The sequence below is a fragment of the Lycorma delicatula genome, chromosome 1 (assembly GCF_047948215.1).
Source record: "Lycorma delicatula isolate Av1 chromosome 1, ASM4794821v1, whole genome shotgun sequence".
Classification (NCBI taxonomy): domain Eukaryota; kingdom Metazoa; phylum Arthropoda; class Insecta; order Hemiptera; family Fulgoridae; genus Lycorma; species Lycorma delicatula.
This window is the reverse complement of record NC_134455.1, coordinates 355,692,218-355,712,419: the sequence shown is the minus strand read 5'-3', so window position 1 is coordinate 355,712,419 and position 20,202 is coordinate 355,692,218. Positions and strand designations below refer to the sequence as shown.

At 30.7% G+C, this 20,202-nt stretch overlaps 1 protein-coding gene across 2 annotated transcripts in view; it reads right to left on the bottom strand.

Moving 5' to 3' along the window:
• The window catches only part of Actbeta (inhibin subunit beta), a 445,919-nt gene that overhangs the window by 235,578 nt on the left and 190,139 nt on the right, over nucleotides 1-20,202 (bottom strand). The window lies entirely within an intron of this gene.

Below are 20,202 nucleotides of genomic sequence, written 5' to 3'. Positions count from 1 at the left end.
TAAATCAGGCTGATGACAGCAGTAATAATTTCTATGATGAATGATGATAATCAACTTTATAGCGTGCGGAAATACCACGACTAATCAGGACTTGAATCCAGAACCTCCATATGAAAGGTAGGGAAATTACCGTCAACACTGCGGATTTCCATGCCACTGAGATTGAAAATAATACTAATAAAGAGAAATAACATTAAAAATAAGTTACAAATATCGACTGTTACGAAGAAAAATCGTATTTTCATTATTTAAAAAACCTTATTAAATTCTGAATTAAAATGATTGTACTTAATAACAGTTGTGTTTGTAAAAAACGAGTGATTACTTTGAAAACTGACAATTGATCTAATTTATGATATATGTTTCAGAGAGACCATCATTTGAAGCAATAAATCGATGTATTAATAGAGCTATTCTAATGAACTAAAACAAGAGATAAATATTACAAAATTAAAAAACACGACTGCCGAAAAAACATTGCTGACAAAAACTGATTTGGTTTGGTTCCATTGTAATTTTCTATTGTACTAGCAAACACCCCGTTCGAATTTTGAAAATCGGACGATTGTTTGCAGAGATATTATAAGAGCACCCCGTTGCAACTCAGGGACGAGTCTCAGGGACACCCCGTTTATCATCAGTTGATGGTGATGATTGGTCTAGCCTTACACCAAGTGCTCGCATCACATCATCACTCTAGCTTCATACACACTCCATCAAAGGGAAGACTGTTATTATTACACAAATCTTTATTAAACTAATTTTTTTAATTTTATTTAACGTAAATTTAACTATATTATGTTTGTAATATTATTCATTCGATTGACTCGAATCAATAATATTCAACTGAAACCTGAATTGATTCGAATAAATTCAGTTCAAACCCAGCTCACACAGTGATAGAGGCTCACATTTCACAATTCATTAAGGTTTGTGCTTCAACTACCGGCAAATCTCCATTACTACATATACATTTATATATACTAGAAAAAAGGCCTAAGGCCACCCCCCCCCCCGCGAAAATATTATATGGTTTGTGTTTCATTACACATGATTTTTTTAAATGTTTTTGCCAAATGTAACTAAATAAGGTTCATGAATTTAGCGTACTAACAACAACAAAAACGTATAAAACGAAAAGCTTCAATTTATTGAACATTTTTAGCTGTTTCTTGAGTTGTGATTTTTTAATATAGCTCTAATCATAATGTTTTTTCCTTTTTTATCCCAAAACACAAAAGAATTTAGATAACTCGTTTGTATAAAAAAAGTATAAATCGTTCGATCGAATGAATCATTCGAGATGTATAAATCGTTCGATCGAATGAATCATTCATACGCTGTGCGCACTTGCCCAGCTACCCGGCGCAACGCGTGGTCCGCTCCGAGGCAACCGCAGCTAAAATATAAATCTGATGTGGGCCCCACATGACTTCCTTCTACGTCTATTAAATTACATATACACTTTTTTTTAATGGAAGTACATAAAATTTTATTTCATTAATAAATTGTAATATTTTTCATTTATTATTATTTTATTATTGAATTTTTATTTATCGTAAAAAATTTGTTACAATCAGAGGTTAATTATTAATATATCAATATATTTAAATTAAAAAAAAATTAAAAAAAAGAAGATGAAGACTAATTCGAACCGATGTGCCTTCCCCTTCTAAGATCCAAATATTTCACTAATTAAAATTTCATTTGACTACGACTCTGGAACCAATGAAAATAAGTACCACTTACGATATATTGTTGAAAAGCTCTCAATGAAGGCTTATTATTGCAGTTTAGAAAAAGTCCAAAATCCAATTTCTTTTGGATTTTGGGCTTTTTTGGACACTTTTGGTTCAGTCGATTGCAATAAAAAAGGGAGGTGCACAACCAGATGTTACAAGAGTCCTAAATCCAAAATTTCAACATCCTACAGCTAATTGTTTTTCAGTTGTGCAAGATACATTCGTACGTACGTACAGACGTCACTCCGAAACTAGTCAGAATGGATTCAGGGATGGTCAAAATGGATATTTCCGTTGAAATCTGAAAACCGAAATTTTTCGCGATCAAAATACTTCCTTTACTTAGTACAATGAAGTAAAAATATGAGCACATTGATCAAACAGACAAACCACGTACCACGTGATCCACTTACCATCATTTTTTATAGAGTGATGTGAAATATTTACTTCTTAAAGGAGTTAATGAAAAATGTATCAAAATTTGGACTAGTTCACTCCTGAAATTTCAACCACAGCTTGCATATTTTTGTTCGTATTCGACAAATGAGGTATTATTTTGTTTCATATAAAATACTTAATTTTTTATTAATATTTTTCATTTACTAAATTAATATTTTCAAATTTACTAATGAGAAATTATTATATTTTTCATTAAAATGTCCATTTTAATTACCTGTACCAAATTTTATAAAAATATCTTCCATTCTTGATATACAAAATTTTATCCAAAAATGTAACATGTCCAATGAATGGAAATCTCAGCGTTTTCCAACTTACAGCTATAAGAACTTTTCCTTTATTTTAAAGTAAAGAATCTATTCCCTAACTTACTCTTATACATATAGTTACAACCGGAAAAACAAACAGCTAAAACAGACAATTTGTAGGATTTTATCATTTTATAAGTGAAGGAGATCTTCAGCTATTATTTTTATTATTAGTTTGATATATGAATTACTATATTAAAAAAAAAAAAAAATAACAAACCTGTTTCTAAAACACTAATACACAAGTGAACCCTAATCATAACCATAAATTAATTACTGATGCATTTATATATATATTAAAAGAGAGCGCCGATTATATCTAATATTCATAAGTTTCTTACTAGAGAGTTTAGTAAAAGATCCCACGTATTTTAAAAGCTATATCAATAACCTATCATTATGCTGTTATTAATGGTATCTCTTTCAAACTGTCTGGCCATGAAAGTACTGAGTAGTTATTTATATTACTATTGAATTTGTCAAATAATAAAAATAACTCGTGAAAAATGAGTCATTGTAATATTTATATATCATGAAGAACTAATTTCTTTTTATGTATATTAAATAAATTCTCTATCCGTACTTTTTTTTGTTACACATATGTCGATGAGAATCAAAGATATTACGATAAAGAACGAAATTATTTAATTTAGCTGCTACCGTGAAATAAGAAAATGTCGATATTCTCCGATGAATGTCGACACATAACATATACGTCGGTGAAAGATGGAAATATTTGTTTATTCGGATCTTCGCCGGTATATGTCGACAAAAGATATGTTCTGGTGGGTTCCAAACGATAACTAGAAATTAAAACAAAAAAAATCACCAATACCATTCTCTTAAGTAAACACTCGGAGATCATGAGATACCCTCGTAAAAAATTGAAGTTAAATTTAAGCCAAACATAATCTATGCTAACTAACGTCGTGTAATTAATATTAAAAATACAAATTATGTGTATGTTATTCTTCAACATTGGAGGCGATTAATCAAATTCGGTGAATTCAGCATGCACTGATGGTAAAAGTTGAATAAAAATATTTTTATAAAAATATTGAAAAAAGGGCAAACCACCTGACCGTTTATTTGTATCGTTATCGTTCATCCATGCAGTTATCATTCCGTATATCCTGACTGGTCTTTTCAATTTATAAAATGCTGAAAATTTGATTAAATCATTTTAAAAATGCGGTAATTGATTAATCGCCTCCAATTCTGGAGGCGAAATAACATATAATTTTTATACTTCACGTCAATCAGACGAGGTTAGCGAGCGAAGCGATCGTAGGTTATATTTGGCTTAAATTCAAACTTCTTTATTTACGAAGTTTTTTTACGAGTATTTATCTAGAAATTGGTATATGGTGATTTTTTTTTTTAATTTAAGTATCATTTCGATCCCCACCCGAGTTTATCTCTGTTAGTCAACATATACCGGCGAAGGTCCGAATGTATAATCTTATAAGCAAATATTTTGGTCTTTCATTGACGTATTTAGTATGTGTTGACATTCACCGGAGAACATCCATATTTGCCAGATATAAGTCTTTCACGATCTCGTATCGCTCAGTTAGTGTAATATGTAATATATACACAGTTTAATTTTCTGTTCCCAAAGAGTAATAACAACCACACATCTCAGGAATGGCCGAACTGAGACTGTACAAGACTACACTTCATTAAATTCATACATATCATTTTCATTCATCCTCTAAAATAATACCTTAAAGTGGTTCCGGAGGCTAAACAGAAAAAGAAAGAAATACAGAAATAATAATATTCAATTGTAACCAAATAAAAACAAACATAATACTACATCGGTAAAATAATTATCGATAAAGCGAGTCTTTTACAACAAGTCTGATTTATATTTTTAAGATATGAAATTAATTTTTCGTAGCAAGAGGATATTTTTCGTTTTGTTGCTCGATGCTCTGTCCTCGGCAAGTGGAGGGGTTGCTGACTAGGGTCAATTTAGCTCTCACCTGATTTATTTATAGATGTTGTGAACGGAAAGAACTGGGATAAGCGGGCAGCCTATTGCAGAAGTGCATGGCATTATAATAGGGAACTACGAGTAGTTAGGAAGTACAATTTACTGCTTAGGACTCTGACTGAAAATTACTATAACGTTACACGACGTTAACGTTAGTAACGTTCAGTTAGAGGTTAACATTAGACTGAACATTACTATAACGTTGATGGTGTAGCAATTTTTTTCATCTTTTTTGGTTTGAATATTGATGTCGATATTTCACATTACATGTTTCACATTGCCTGAGTCCAGGTTGTTTTATTATGAGGTGAATGAATCTGAATTTATCGAAAATTTTATGTTTGAATGATTAAAAAGTAAATGTAATTAGTAATTCGTAAATAAAAAATATTTGTAAAATAGACTGAGCAAACAGGAAAGTTAAGGAAAATTTTGGGGTACATAAATTAAAATCCAATAATGTGTTAAATAAAGATGGTACACCGATTTGTAATACGAAAGACAAAGTCGATAGGTAGGTGGTATATATTGAAGAGTTATACGCAGGAAATGAATTAGAAAATGGTGTTATAGAGGAAGAAGAGGAAGTTGAAGAGGATGAAAGGGGAGAAACAATACTGAGATCTGAATTTAAGAGAGCATTAAAAGATTTGAATGGCAGAAAGGCTCGTGGAATAGACGGTATACCTGTAGAATTACTGCGCAGTGCAGGTGAGGAAACGATTGATAGATTATATAAACTGGTGTATAATATTTATGAAAAAGGGGAAGCTCCGTCAGACTTCAAAAAAAAGTGTCATAGTCATGATACCAAAGAAAGAAGAAGCAGATAAATGTGAAGAATACAGAACAATTAGTATAACTAGTCATGCATCTTAACTAGAATTCTGTTCAGAAGAATTGAGAGGAGAATAGAGGAAGTGTTAGGAGAAGACCAATTTGGTTTCAGAAAAAGTATAGGGACAAGCGAAGCAATTTTAGGCCTCAGATTAATAGTGGAAGGAAGATTAAAGAAAAACAAACCAACATACTTGGCGTTTATAGATCTAGAAAAGGCAATCGATAACGTAGACTGGAATAAAATGTTCAGCATTTAAAAAAAAATTAGGGTTCAAATACAGAGATAGAAGAAAATTTTTTAACATTTACAGGAACCAAACAGCAACAGTAATAATTGAAGAACATAAGAAAGAAGCCATAATAACCCGACAAGAATGTTCCCTATCCCTGTTACTTTTTAATCTTTACATATAACTAACAGTTAATGATATTGAAGAACAATTTTGATTCGGAGTAACAGTACAAGGTGAAAAGATAAAGATGCTACGATTTGCTGATGATGTAGTAATTCTAGCTGAGAGTAAAAAGGATTTAAAAGAAACAATGAATGGCATGGATGAAGTCCCTTACAAGAATTACTGCATGAAAATAAACAAGAACAAAACGAAAGTAATGAAATGTAGAAATAACGAATGCACCACTGAATGTGAAAATAGGAGAAGAAAAGATTATAGAGGTAGAAGAATTTTGTTATTTGGGAAGTAGAATTACTAAGGATAGACGGAGCAGGAGCGATATAAAATGCCGAATAGCACAGGCGAAACGAACCTTCAGTCAGAAATCTAATTTGTTTACATCAAAAATTAATTTAAATGTCAGAAAACGTTTTTTGAAAGTATATGTTTAGAGGGTCGCTTTATATGGAAGAAACTTGGACGAGCGGAGTATCTGAGAAGAAAATATTAGAAGCTTTTGAAATGTGGTACTATAGGTGAATAAATTAGCAAATGAAGAGGTGTTGCGCAAATAGATGAATAAAGAAGCATTTGGAAAAAAATTAGCTAAAAGAAGAGACAGACTTATAGGCCACATATTAAGGCATCCTGGAACAGTCGCTTTAATATTGCAGGGACAGGTAGAAGAAAAAAATTGTGAGGGAGGCAACGGTTGGAATATGTAAAACAAATTTTTAGGGATGTTGGATGTAAGGGGTATACCGAAATGAAACGACTAGCACTAGATAGGGAATCTTGAAGAGCTGCATCAAACCAATCAAATGTCTGAACACAAAAAAATAAGTAAACAAAAAATATAAGCAAATGTAATTTCATAATTTTTTAAGCACTTAATTTGAAGTTAAATTATAATATAGTATTGAATTTTAAGTAAAATATGAATGCATAAGTAAATTTACCTTTAAAACACATCATGCTAATTTTTGAAATTCATTTTTTTATTTTTTGTTTTTCAAACTGCATTCTTTTATTTTTAATAAGTTAGCATTCCCATCGCGGTTTCGCCCGCGCTATGTGGTTAAATATGGTTAATTGTTTGTCGATCAATATTTTGTTGTTTTGTATTGTATCCAAACCAGCTAAATACAACAAAACGGAAATATTCATTTTGACCATCGCTGAATCCATTTTTACTAGTTTCGACGTGATTTCTGTATGAACGTATGCATCTCGCATAACTCAAAAACGATTAGCCGTAGAATGTTGAAATTTTGGATTTATGACCGTTGTAACATCTACCCGTTGTGCACCTCTCCTTTTGATTGCAATCGACTGGACCGAAAGCGTCCAAAAAAAGCCCAACATCCAAACAATTTAGTTTTTTGATTTTTTGTTAACTGCAATAATAAGTCCGCATTGAAAGCTTTTAAACGATTCTTATTTTTTACTTATTTTAATGGTACGTATTTTCATTGGTTCCTGAGTTATAGCTAAATAAAATTTTAATAACGAAATATTTGGATCTTACAAGGGGAAGGCACATCGGTTTGATCCAGATTTCATCTTCTTTTTTAAATTTAAATAAAATGATTTTTTTAATAATTATTAACCTCTGATTGTAAAAATAAAACTCAATAATAATAATAAATATATATCAGAAGTTAATAATGAAATAAAATTTTATGTACTTTTCATTTAAAAAAAAATGTGTATATGCAATTTAATAAGCGTACGTAAGGCATAAGTAATGTGGTGTTCACATCTGATTTTTTCAAACCATCATCAGGAGATTAAAATATTATAATAAGTCAAAAATTAAAATGAGAGTAGTCATGACTGTTTGAATGTTAACAGTATATTCAGTTTGAATGTCAATAGTATACTGTTGACATTCAAACAGACATGACTGTATTCTGCTTTTAATTTTTTACTTATTATGATATTTTTAATCTCCTGGTGATGGTTTGAAAAAACCGAAAGATCTTGAGAAAATACTTCTTTTTTGCTGGTGAAGTGGTAAAGAAGATTTTTTAATTATATTTTATAATTATTCTGTTATTATATAATACCATTATCAAGCATTTTAATATTAATTAATGCTATAATACGTGGAAAAAAAAATAAATCCTACACCTTTCAAAATAAAGTTGATAAAATATATAATAACCTTATAATTGTTTAAAAAACGTTGGAAAAGACTTTTTTATTCATATATATAGTACAATCAGTTTATTGAGTTTTCTGTTTCCTTCCAAATATTGATTTGAATAAAATTTTATTGTTATTACAACCGGTTAGTCGATAGTGTATAGTATTAAAACATTTACTTCGATAGTCATTTGATATTTTCATTATATATAGAAAGAGTAGTCGATAAAGCCTACATTTACTGCAAGGCATTATTAGAAAGATGTTCTCCTCTTTCATTGCGGAAGATACATTACTATATATTATATATAAGACCTTGGTAAGATGTTTGATGAAATATGGCATTGAAATTTTGTATCCATATCGACATGAGACTATAAATCAACTTGAGCTGATACAGAATATCTCCATGAAATACTTGTATTTTTTAAGATTTAAAACGTAGTAAAACTGAAAATTTCCCACTGCTAAATTAACAGAAATCTTTGGATTGAAGTCTTTAACAATACGAAGAAAGTAAAAGGATTATTATTCATTTATAAAATATTTAATAATAAAATAAACCCAGCATATCTCTTATTAATCTTCTATGAATTTTATCTTATGTGAATCACCGCTTGAGTTCAAATTTCGTATACCACGGTGTAGTATAGTAGTATATACTATTAAAAATTGGCGTTTACCAGATTCTTGGATTCCGTAATAGGTGCTCAGATAATTTAATTTATTTCTTAAATCCTTTCAGAAATAAATCTATGAGTATCCTGAATTTATTCAAAAAGTTTTCACGAGCAGTCATTTATTACTTAATTTTTATTGAGGAAATATAATGGGTATCCGAGAATTGTCTGAAGAAGTTTGACAACGAGTAAAAACGGGTTTTATGAATTACGTCTAATTAAAGTCATCCAACGTATGCACCATTAGTAATTTGTAAAATAATATATTATGAATTTTACTGTACAGTTTGATGGTACATTACGTTTTTCATTTGTCCGTCCGGAGTACAGACAAATGAATTATTTAAGTACCGACTCTTCAGCAAGCTACATGTAAATGGCCGTGAGAAAAACAAGACTTTCCAAATTAATGCCGACCAGACAAAGTGACTGCCCCTGAATCTTGATATTCATAGCGAATTCAAGCCGGATGGGAAACAGTGATCGTTTGAACCCAAGAATCATATTTGCGTTACTAGGTGTCGGCGGAATTCGAGGGATAAACACATTTTCTTCTGCTGCATTCCCCGTGATGATGGTAGCTTCTATTATGTTCTTTACGGTGAGTCTTGTTCCGTTGTACAGTTTTTACGGGTCGATGTTACCCAATAGTTTGATAGGGAATCCTTTTTTTAAATTAACTTGTTTGGCGGCAATCAGAGGAATCGAGCAAATTTAAAAACTCCGTAGTGTAATAAACAGCTGGTCCAGTATTCATTATTGTATCAATTAATGAATAGACAGTAGAGTTTCCAGGAAGCATATTCTGTATGAAATTATCAATATATTTAAAACAGTAATTTTTTGGAGCTAAAATGGCCTTTTTGCACATCCATCGGTGTGAGTAGTAATTTTCGTGTATATCCGGAAATATAAACCGGCTAATTGTTTTTGAGTTATGCGAGATACGTATATACATGTATGTACAGACATCACGCCGAAACTAGTCAAAATGAATTTAGGAATGGTCAAAATGGACATTTCGTTGAAATCTAAAAACCGAAATTTTTCGCGAGATCACAATCCTTTCTTTACTTCGTACGAGGAAGTAAAACGGCGGGCCTAGAGCCCGCCGGGAAAATGTTACGTGGTTTATGTTTCATTACACATGATTTTGTTAAGTGTTTTTGCCAATTGTAGCTAAATAATCTTCATGAATTTAGCATACTAACAACAAAAAATTTACAACGAAAAGCTTCAAAATCCTGAACATTTTTATCTCTTATTTGAGTTGTGGTTTTTTAACACAGCTCTAATCACAACGTTTTCCTTTTTTATCCCAAAACACAAATATCAATTTAGATAAATTGTTTCGATAAAGAATTATAAATCGTTCGAACGAATGAATGGTTCGTGCGCTGCGCGCAGCCACCCGGCCCACCACGTGTCCACTCTGCGCCAATAGCAGCTAAAATAAAAATGTGAGCATATATATAAAAAAAAAAACGCATGCACAATCCTTTTTTACCAGTATGATAATATTATTTCTTCCACTTCTAATTGTCTTACTACTTTTAATTTCAAAAATCATTTTTTCAATTATCATCGATTTCCATAGTAACGATTTTCTTACTATATTTTTGTATATACTTAATCGCAAAATTTTGAGATTGGTACAGGCTACATGGAACGAGTGAATAGTGGGGTGGGTGTAGTTTTTATCTAAAATGAAATGTAGATAACACATTTCCTCTTGTTTGGAACTGTTGATATACAAAATTTCATTTGGATCGGAATAAGCCTGTAGATCTGTATAATAGACAAACGGATTCACAAATATTCTTTTTTATACCGATTTTCTATTTCGATATGAGAGATGACATTATTTAATAAAGATCAACTTCAATTTATGTTTTATCAGTAATACAATTTTTGTGTTAGATTTTGAACTCTACTTGTTAGAAAGTTTAATTTTTCTCCCCATAAGTGAACTCTAAACGTTTCTTATATGAACAACTGAACTACTTATTTAGAATTTTTCTGGTTATAAATCTTAAGAAACCATACGCTTTAAAATTTTCAGTATGACCTTATTTCACCGGGAAAACTGAAAACCGTGCGAAATTTTCCGCTAGCTGACTTTTCCTTATTTAGAATTAGATATAAATTATTTCCCAGATTTAAAGTATTATCTGGTAATTTTATGATTCTGGTTTAGCTAGTCGCAGCGGATACGAATTATTAATAAATTTAATTTAGATATATAATTTCATAAATTTTTTTTATTATGAATTTCTATTAACTTTTTCTCTTATGCAAATATAATACGTGGGTGTGAATTTGTTTTAAAAGTAACTGATATTGTTTCCACCTGTTGAATCGGAGTAATCATATCAAGTGATTTTACTCTTAGATAATTCTTGAAGTTTACCAAGCAGAGAAACTACTCGCTATTAGAGAGTTAAAGTTATTAACTAAACCTTCACCAAAGAAAAATAAAAATAAAATGATGTAAATATATGTTTCTTTCTTTAGAGTCAATAACTTAATTTTGTTCTACTTTAACACCATTTTGATATATTATTATTTCTTATTCCAGAGTAAACAAAAGTGTAAATATAATTTTAGATTGTAATATTTATAATGGACTCTCTAAAGTAAATAATACTCAGGAAATTTGATCGAGTTTAATGCAATATACTTTATATAAATAAAAATATTATTGAGTAAATTTATTTTTTGTAATGTTTTCAGAAGCGTATTTAGCGGGTTTATTCTTATGCTTCAATTATGTGGAATTAACAATTTATTTTAACTTACTCTGTAATGTTGAGAATTATGTACTAAATTTTTGTAAAAACTTCTGATGAAATTATGTCTTAAAACTAATCCGTGTTTTTTCTCATGTTAGGTATTTTTTTAAAGGAAATCTCCAATAAAAAAAATTATATATATATATGTGTTTGTGTATATATATATATATAATATATATAAAGACGGGAAAGTCCTACAACTGTGGGTTGTTTGTTCTGATGGTACGGCTTACACACACATACAATTCAGTGATTTTAACTAAAGCGCGCGCGAATATCGTATTTAACTCATGCGGGTGTGGCGGGACTAGCAGCGACTCATGTAATTTCATAACTTACATAGAACACATTTTTCTTGTACAGTGTAGCAGACTGGTGTAGTCGCAAGGATTAACGCACTAGGCACTGAGTCGACCAGGCGATTAAGTTCAAGACCTAGCTAGACCGAGTTACTTTTTCACAATATTTTCAATTATTATTGATTTATTTAATTTTACCGCTCATCTGTGACGTCACAACATAACAGACGACCACAACAGAATTTTTTGTGGCAGGGGTGCGATTTTGCAAAACTTTTTTTTTTACAATTATTGTGGTAGAATTTAGAGCTAGGTTGGACTGTTCATTCATAGGCGAAGAATGAAGAAAACGCCTTGTTGCTTGTTGAATAATGGTTTAATGAATTGTCGTCTTGACAGTTAATGAAAAGTATAATTGAACTTGATTACATTATTATTGAACTTGATTTACATATATAATTAAATTAAATAACATATAACTTATACTAGAAAACTAAACGTTCATCCGAACATGTCCATCCGGACTGAAAGTGCATACCACCGCTCTGGATCGGATTCTGACGTAGAATATAACTATCACTAATTGTCCATCCGGAAGAAATGAAAAATTCGACCGCACTGAGCAGGATTCTAACGTAGAATGATCATATTAGATCAACTCACCGGCCAGCACTAATAGATGCTAGAGTGCAGCACCAACTGGCTCAACATGGAACGGAAAAATTGTTATTTTTTAATCGCTAAAAAATATTCCTAAGAAAAATATGACCTTAATTAGGCTAAATCTCGAGATATTGAGGGATGACCTTGCTGTACAGCCATTGACCTTTTATGTTGAACATTTAATGGCATCGCATTGAAGTAATCGGACCAAATTTGGTGAAAATAGGTCCAGTAGTTCTGGAGATATAAGTAGTACAACACCGAACACGCACGCACGCGCTCGCGCGTACATGCGAAAATTAAGACCCGGAAAATTTCCATCCGGTTTTTTGGGTTCCGTAGGTGTCAAAACGTCAAGTTCTGGTGAAAATCGTATATGCCCAAATTGTTCTGATTACAATGCTTTCTCTTCTAGAGCTATAGTGCTATCTTAACGGGAAAGTAATAAATCATTTACTAAGCAAAAGATTTAGAAGTTCGAGTGATAAAACATTGTAATTAGTATTTCTTTTTTTATATTTTTTAACAAATATCTAGTAAAAAAAATTGTACTTGATGTATTTTGTTTTTAAGCAGACAAACAAACCCTTGTAATAGAAGTAGTTAATAAAATTAGAACATAAATGTTTGTTTACCAAGCATTCTTAATTTATCGAAATGATATAAAACTTCTTTTTTAACTAACAATATCAAGCACCGTTTAAAAACGCAGTAACACAGCTATCATTTTTGTAAACACAAACGTATCGTTTTTTCTCAAGAATAATTTTGAGTACGTACAAAATAAATTTAAAGGGATCCACCAGAGATGAAGGCAAATCCTATGCCCTTCAACTTAGTGATGTTTTGCCAACAAGTATGAATTCAGTGTTTATAAGTTTCCCTTCTTTATTAAGTATTTCTTCCAACTATGTGCGTGAAATTTCATGACTTCATATAAATCATAAAGCAAAGTAAAGATCGTTTTATTATTATTATTTTTTTCTTGAAAGCTATTTGTTTTCTTTGCTTGGTGAAAAGAGTCCAGTCTAGTCGTGTTGAACATTGTATCGAACGAGCTACCAAGCGGCCGCCAGTAAAGGAGGGGACAACAGGACGCCTGCCGTTCTTGGCAGGCGGCCACCCACCCACTGCATCAAACAATGCAATAATTTTATTGCGATGCACCATCATATTATTTTAAAAAACATGGTCAATATAGAATAGTTGTAATGTGCATTTATAATGAATAGAATTTCACTCCTTTAAGGATTAATGAATAATAACTAAATCAAGTATTAAAAACATTAAAGTGATTGAAAATATTACAGACAAATGTAACAGAGTTTATAAATTTGAACTGTAAAATTTAGGCTACGAAGAATTCAAAATTATCTCATACTTTTAATTTTAAGTCACTACTATCTAACGTAATGTTAATCAATTAAACATTAAGACTCGCTACCTCGTTACTGAATTGTGACGGAAAAAATGTATTATTAATCCATAAATAATACTAGTAGTCGATACATCAAGTCGAATGACAATAGGGTAAAAGAAGAATTATGGTAGAATACGATGACAAAGGAATTTTGAAAAGAATAGTACTTGAAAATACGCATACTCACACATATAAAAGAAATAATATGAACTAGGGTATAGACTTTATTTTGTTAGTGAATGTTTGTAGTAACTGAAACGCAAAAAAAACAACTTATAACTAATGTAAATAAATATTAATTTTAATAACAACTTCAAAAATTTGATCATTTAATTAAGTGCTATAATTTTTCATTAATAATAACGGATTCGCTTAAAATTTAAATGAGGCATAATTTTTCAAAATTCATTAAACCAATTTACTACAGTAATTAGAAACACCAGTGCCAATACGGTGCCTTCAGATAGTTGAAAAAATATTTACTTTTATTAAAAGTATAAGCACTTTTATTTTCCCGTCTAAATAGTGCTGTAGCAGAGCTATAGCACTAGAAGGGAAAGTATTGCAATGCAAATACCCAAAAAACCGGATAGAAATTTTCCGGATGTTAATCTTCGTATTTACGTATGTTCAGTGTTGAACTGTAAATCACTTTATATCTCCAGAACTACTGAAACAATTTTGACCAAACTTTGTCAGAATACTTCTAAACATGGGGCAATGAAGCCATTAAATTTTCAATCTAAAAGGTCAACGAGGCAGTAGAGCAAGGTTATCCTCATTATCTTGATATTTCGTCTTATTAAGGTCATATTTTCTTAGGCACATTTGTTAACATTTTAAAACTAACAATATTTGCAAAAACAACTTTTGCAAAATCGCATCCCCACCCCAAAAAAATGCCGTTGTAATCATCTGCTATGTTGTGACGTCACAGGTGAGCGCTAGAATTAGATAAAATAATTATTGATTGTGATTGCAAATGCCAATCGAATTGGGAATTGCAATCTTTTAAATTCAAATGGTGTATCGGTTGGGATCATGGGTATTCGAGGAATGAGGACATCTTCACCTTTGAAAGGCCTCGTTAAAATCGTTGCTTCCACTACGTTATTCATCAATTTCTTAACTGCAGGTCGCGTGCCGTTGCAGAGTTTTGGCTGATTAATATTTCGCAACAGGATAATTGGCACACCTATTTTCAATTTTAATATGTGTGGTGGCATCCCTGGCAGATCAAGTGAGTTTAAAAATTCCGTTGGATAATTAACTATTTCATCTGCTTTTTTAATCAATTTATTATATAGATTATGGATTTGTGATAAACGTTTTTGGTCTGTAACTTTTACTCAGAGTTTCCTCAGAGAAAAAAAATTACTTTTTCAGTAAAGAAATTAGATTTTATTTAATAATTTATTATCTTATAATTATATTAGTATCATTACGCAGATTACTAATATTTGTATAAGTATTTTTCAAACGAAAAAAAATGTAGCACTGGTATAGCATATTGATAACAAAACAAAAAAAGGCATATTGAAGAGTTATGCATGCATGATCCATTTTTTTTCTATTTATGCCTGCGTTTATTTGTGCAAATAAATATAATAATAATATGATGAAAAATTCACCAAAAATATATGCTGCTTGATTTTGTTTTTCTAGATATTTTACATAATTGTGTGTTAATTTAAAGTTAACAAAGCTAAAGTTTTATCTTATGGTTTTATTCCTGTTTAAATGGTAAAGTGAAATCTTGGAACTTGTTTATTTATGGCGGGATAACTATGTTTATAGATTTATCATGTCTCAACCTAGGTGAACAAGTACGATATCTTTTTCAAGAATTAATTATATTGAGATTTTATCATTTTCTTAAACGGCATTTGGTCTAAAGATTATCTTTCTTTTTTTCTTGTAACTGATTTACATTCTTGTTTTTTTCCAACTACGGACGCGGTATATGTATTTAACATCTTACAATATTTATTGACATTAATGAATGTACAGAGTGATTCAGGAAGAAAAGAAAATATTTTTGGAAGGATATTAATAAGGAAAAAATTTCATATAAACATGTGACCGAAAATGCTTAATCGAGTTAAACGGCTAACGGATAGTTTTTCAGTTCCCCCGGGGAAATGAGGTCATACTGAAATTTTTAAGTCGTTGTATTAGAGGTAAACTTAATGGTTTTTTGTTATTTTGACCTGAAATATCGAATAAAATAAGTCTCAGAACTATAGCTCCCGTAGTTTTCAAGATAACCAACGTAAAGCAGAAAAATTCGATAACAAATACACTTTTTTTAGGTTTGAAGTTCAATATTAGTTAAATGATTAATAAATGCGTAAATTTTGTTATCAAAACTTTTAATTACTGTAATAAACTCTATGAAAACAAAATTTAACAGAAAAATCTGATGTGGACACCACATGACTTCCTTGTACGCCTATTAAATTACATATACACATTCTTTTAAAATGAAAATTACATAAAAGTTTTTTCATCAATAACTTCTGATATTTTTTCTTTTTTTTTCTATTGTTACTGTTGAATTTATCGTAAAACTTTTTCATAATCAGAGGTTAATACTCATTAATAAATCAATATATTTAAATTAAAAAAAAAAAAAAAAATGAAGTCTGATTCGAACCGATATGCGAGGGCATATCGGTTTGGTACAAGGGTAGGCCCGTGTAAGATCCAAATATTTTATTAATTAAAGTTTTATTTGACTGTAACTCTGGAACCAACGAAAATAAATACCATGTATGATATATCGTTGAAAAACTCTCAATGAGGAAGTATTACTGTAGCCAAAATTCTTTTGGTATTCGGGCTTTTTTTGGACAGTTTTGGTCCGGTCGATTGTAATCAAAAGGGTAGGTGCACATCGAGATGTTACAACCATCCTAAATCCAAAATTTCAATATTCTACGGCTAATCGTTTTTGAGTTATGCGAGATAGACTACGTACGTACAGACATCACGACGAACTAGTCAGAATGGATTCAGGAATAGTTAAAAGTGATATTTCCGTTGAAATCTGAAAACCGAAATTTTTCTCTATCTCAATACTTCCTTTACTTCTTAAATTTTTAAATTTGCAAAAAAAGCTGTTTTTGATATCATAAATTTAGACCTATGAAAAATTAGGCTACCTAAACTTACTGTACACTTACTGCACACTTTGAAATTAATTTTAAAACTACTCATTGTTGATATAAGACTGTGTTTACGTTACACGGTTTAGTTCTTTTTGAAATAATTTTGATTGTGTTTAATTATTTTTGAAAATCAAGTTAAATAGAATTTTTACATTTTTTTACCTTAAACTGTACCTATGCTTCTCTAATCAAATTTGAATGTAATAACGTTAAATTCCGTTTTGAATTTTTTTTGGGCACCCAATGTGCAAAACCTTTTCTGAAGCCTAAATGAACAATGCGAACAATAACAGCTCTTGAAACATCAGGAAAAAGAAGGGCCAGGTTGGAAATCGTTGAGCGACGACGATCTTTTCTGATTTTATCATCGACGCGTTTCTGCAAGTCCTCGGTGACTATCTAGGCCCTCCCCGAACTTTCTTCATCATGCACATTAATACTGTTATTTCTAAACGTTTCACACCATTTTTGAATGTTTCTTTCATTCATTATATTATCACTGTATACAGCCACTAACTGTCTATGAATTTCAGCCGGCTTAAAGTTTTGATGGTTTAAAAAACCTATGACTAAACATATTTCACAGTCGGCGGCAACATCGATTTTCCTATTCATTTTATAACGTAATAACTCACACGTAATCAAAGATAGTACAACACGACAACTAACAAATAAAAATGTAGTGTGTACACTACTAGCGTGGCCATGAACAATACAAGTTCGCCAACCTTAAGGAGAGAAATTTCCCAGCGGTCTTTACTTTAGAGATATCCCTAGTACATTACACTTCATTTTTTGCAGTCGTGTAATAAGGTCCATTTTGAGTAAATCAATTAATGCTTTGTTCCGGTTTACTTCCATCGTGATTTTATATTATACTAGCAAATACTCCGTTTGAATTTTAAAAACCGGAGGGTTGGTTACGAGGAAATAACAACTTTGAATAAACGTGATCTGTTAGATCGAGAGTGTACCTAATGCATGGAAAAGTTAGTCTTTTCCATATACTCCGTTTGAATTTTTAAAATCTAACGATTAATTGCAAAGAGAATCCCGTTGCATCTCCAAAAACAGCGCCCCAGGGGTACCCCGTTTTTTACCAGTTCTTGGTGATGATTGGTCTAGCCTTGCACGAGTTGCTCAGATCAACTCACCATTATAATCTTACAGGCAATTCCCACGGGAACCTCATTATTAGACAGAATTTTTCTAAATCTATTTAACATTAATTTATTTTATTCAACGTAAATTTAATTTTATTAATTTTGTAATATTATTCATTCAAAATTGATTCCAACAGCTCGTACAGTGATAGTGGCTCACAGTTCATTAAAGTTTGTGCTTAACCGGAAAATTTCCACTACTCAATATTTATATAGTCTGACACTGTCGTAATGTAAGGATTCCAACAGCTCGTACAGTGATAGTGGCTCACAGTTCATTAAAGTTTGTGCTTAACCGGAAAATCTCCACTACTCAATATTTATATAGTCTGACACTGTCGTAATGTAAGGATTCCAACGCGGGGTTATAAATCTAAATCGGTTTAGATGTTGAGTTGCTACGGTGAAACAAATATAAATACACTCTAAACACATTACATTGCTTTTTGGGCAGTCATGTAAAAAGGACATCATATTACTGTTTCTATAACCTGATTACGGAATATCCATGAATAAATATAAGTGAAAAATCGAAAATACCTTTGTAAAACCTTTGTAGAAGTAGAAAATTCATATTACAAATAAATACAATTGAAAAAGGATTTTTGGAGAAAATTATAAAATAATATTTAATATATGTACAAATATTTAAAAAGAGCATTTATAATACGGTCAATAAAAAAAAAATAATAAAATAAAATCCGTGGTGGTCTGGTAGCATCTCGGCATTTCATCCGGAGGTTCCAGGTTCGAATCTCGGTCAGACATGGCATTTTTCGCACACTACAAAACTCATTAACATCTATCGATACATATATGTACCGATGTGGGTGTAAGCGTGTTGTTTTGTACGAATAAATAAATAATCCAATTTTTTTTTATGCATTTATTAACAAGCATTTGTAAAAAAAAACCCACATATGAAAAGGAATATTTCTGTGCCAGAGAACAAGACTGACTTAATTCACCAAAAAATAATTTTTTGTGAAACCTCATAATTTTTTTATTACATTAGCTCCACGTCACAGCTTCTCTCACGCTATATGGTTACTTGCGTTTCCCCTAGTGGTCAATCTTTTTATTTTATGTTTCTAGATTGGAGACAGGTGCTGCCAGTCACACATACAGTGGTAGTGGCTCTTGTGATTGAGTCACATATCTTCGCACCCCTTAAAAAAACGGAATTTAAAAAAAATGGTTTTTAAATATTTATTTGAAAAATATTTGCAAACCCAAATCTATTAAATACCTTGTTTACTGTACTCAGAATTGGGAAAATTTACAATCATTGTTCAACAATTTTTACTTTTCTTCATCCCCTTTAAAGTCGAATTTCAAAATTTAGAAATTGATTTATTGACAAGAAAACTACACTCACCAGTTGGTTTATTTATTTGTTACCGAAAAATAAAAAAAAACAGGGATTCAAAAAAGAAATAAAACTTAATTTTAATTGTTGAAACTCGTGATGAAACTTCAAAAATTTAGAAAGTAGTTTTTATATGTTCGTAATCAATCAGTTCAAACTCACCTCACACAATGATAGACACTCACAGTTCACAGTTCATTAAAAATTGAGCCTCAACCGGAAAAAAATGTACTATTACATTATATATATGTATAATTTAGACATTTTTCGAGATGAAATATATTCAAAAACATTCTAAACAACGTTGTTATTCAACAAACATGGATAAAAATTCCGTATCTGATAAATTGGGTAGTTTTCGTTTATCCCGAACAAAAAAAAAATCCTCTTTCTCTTAATATAATAGTATAGATAGATTATTTAATGTAAATTTAATTCAATTATTATGTAATATTTATTATCTATTCTATTGTTTCGAATCATTCAGTTCAAACCCCGTTCACAGTTCATTAAAGATTTTGCTTCAACCGGCAAACCTATACTGCTACGTCTTTTTTTCCGAGATGAAATATATCCAAATACCTTCTCTGTTATGCCAAGAAACATGGGTAAAAATTTAATAGCGATAGATCGAGTAGATTTTTGTTTATCCCTAACAAAAAAAAAAAAAAACATTCTTTTTATATAATAGTACAGATGAGTACAACAATGTAGAAAGTATATTTACCCAACATCTTTTTTTATTACCAGACATT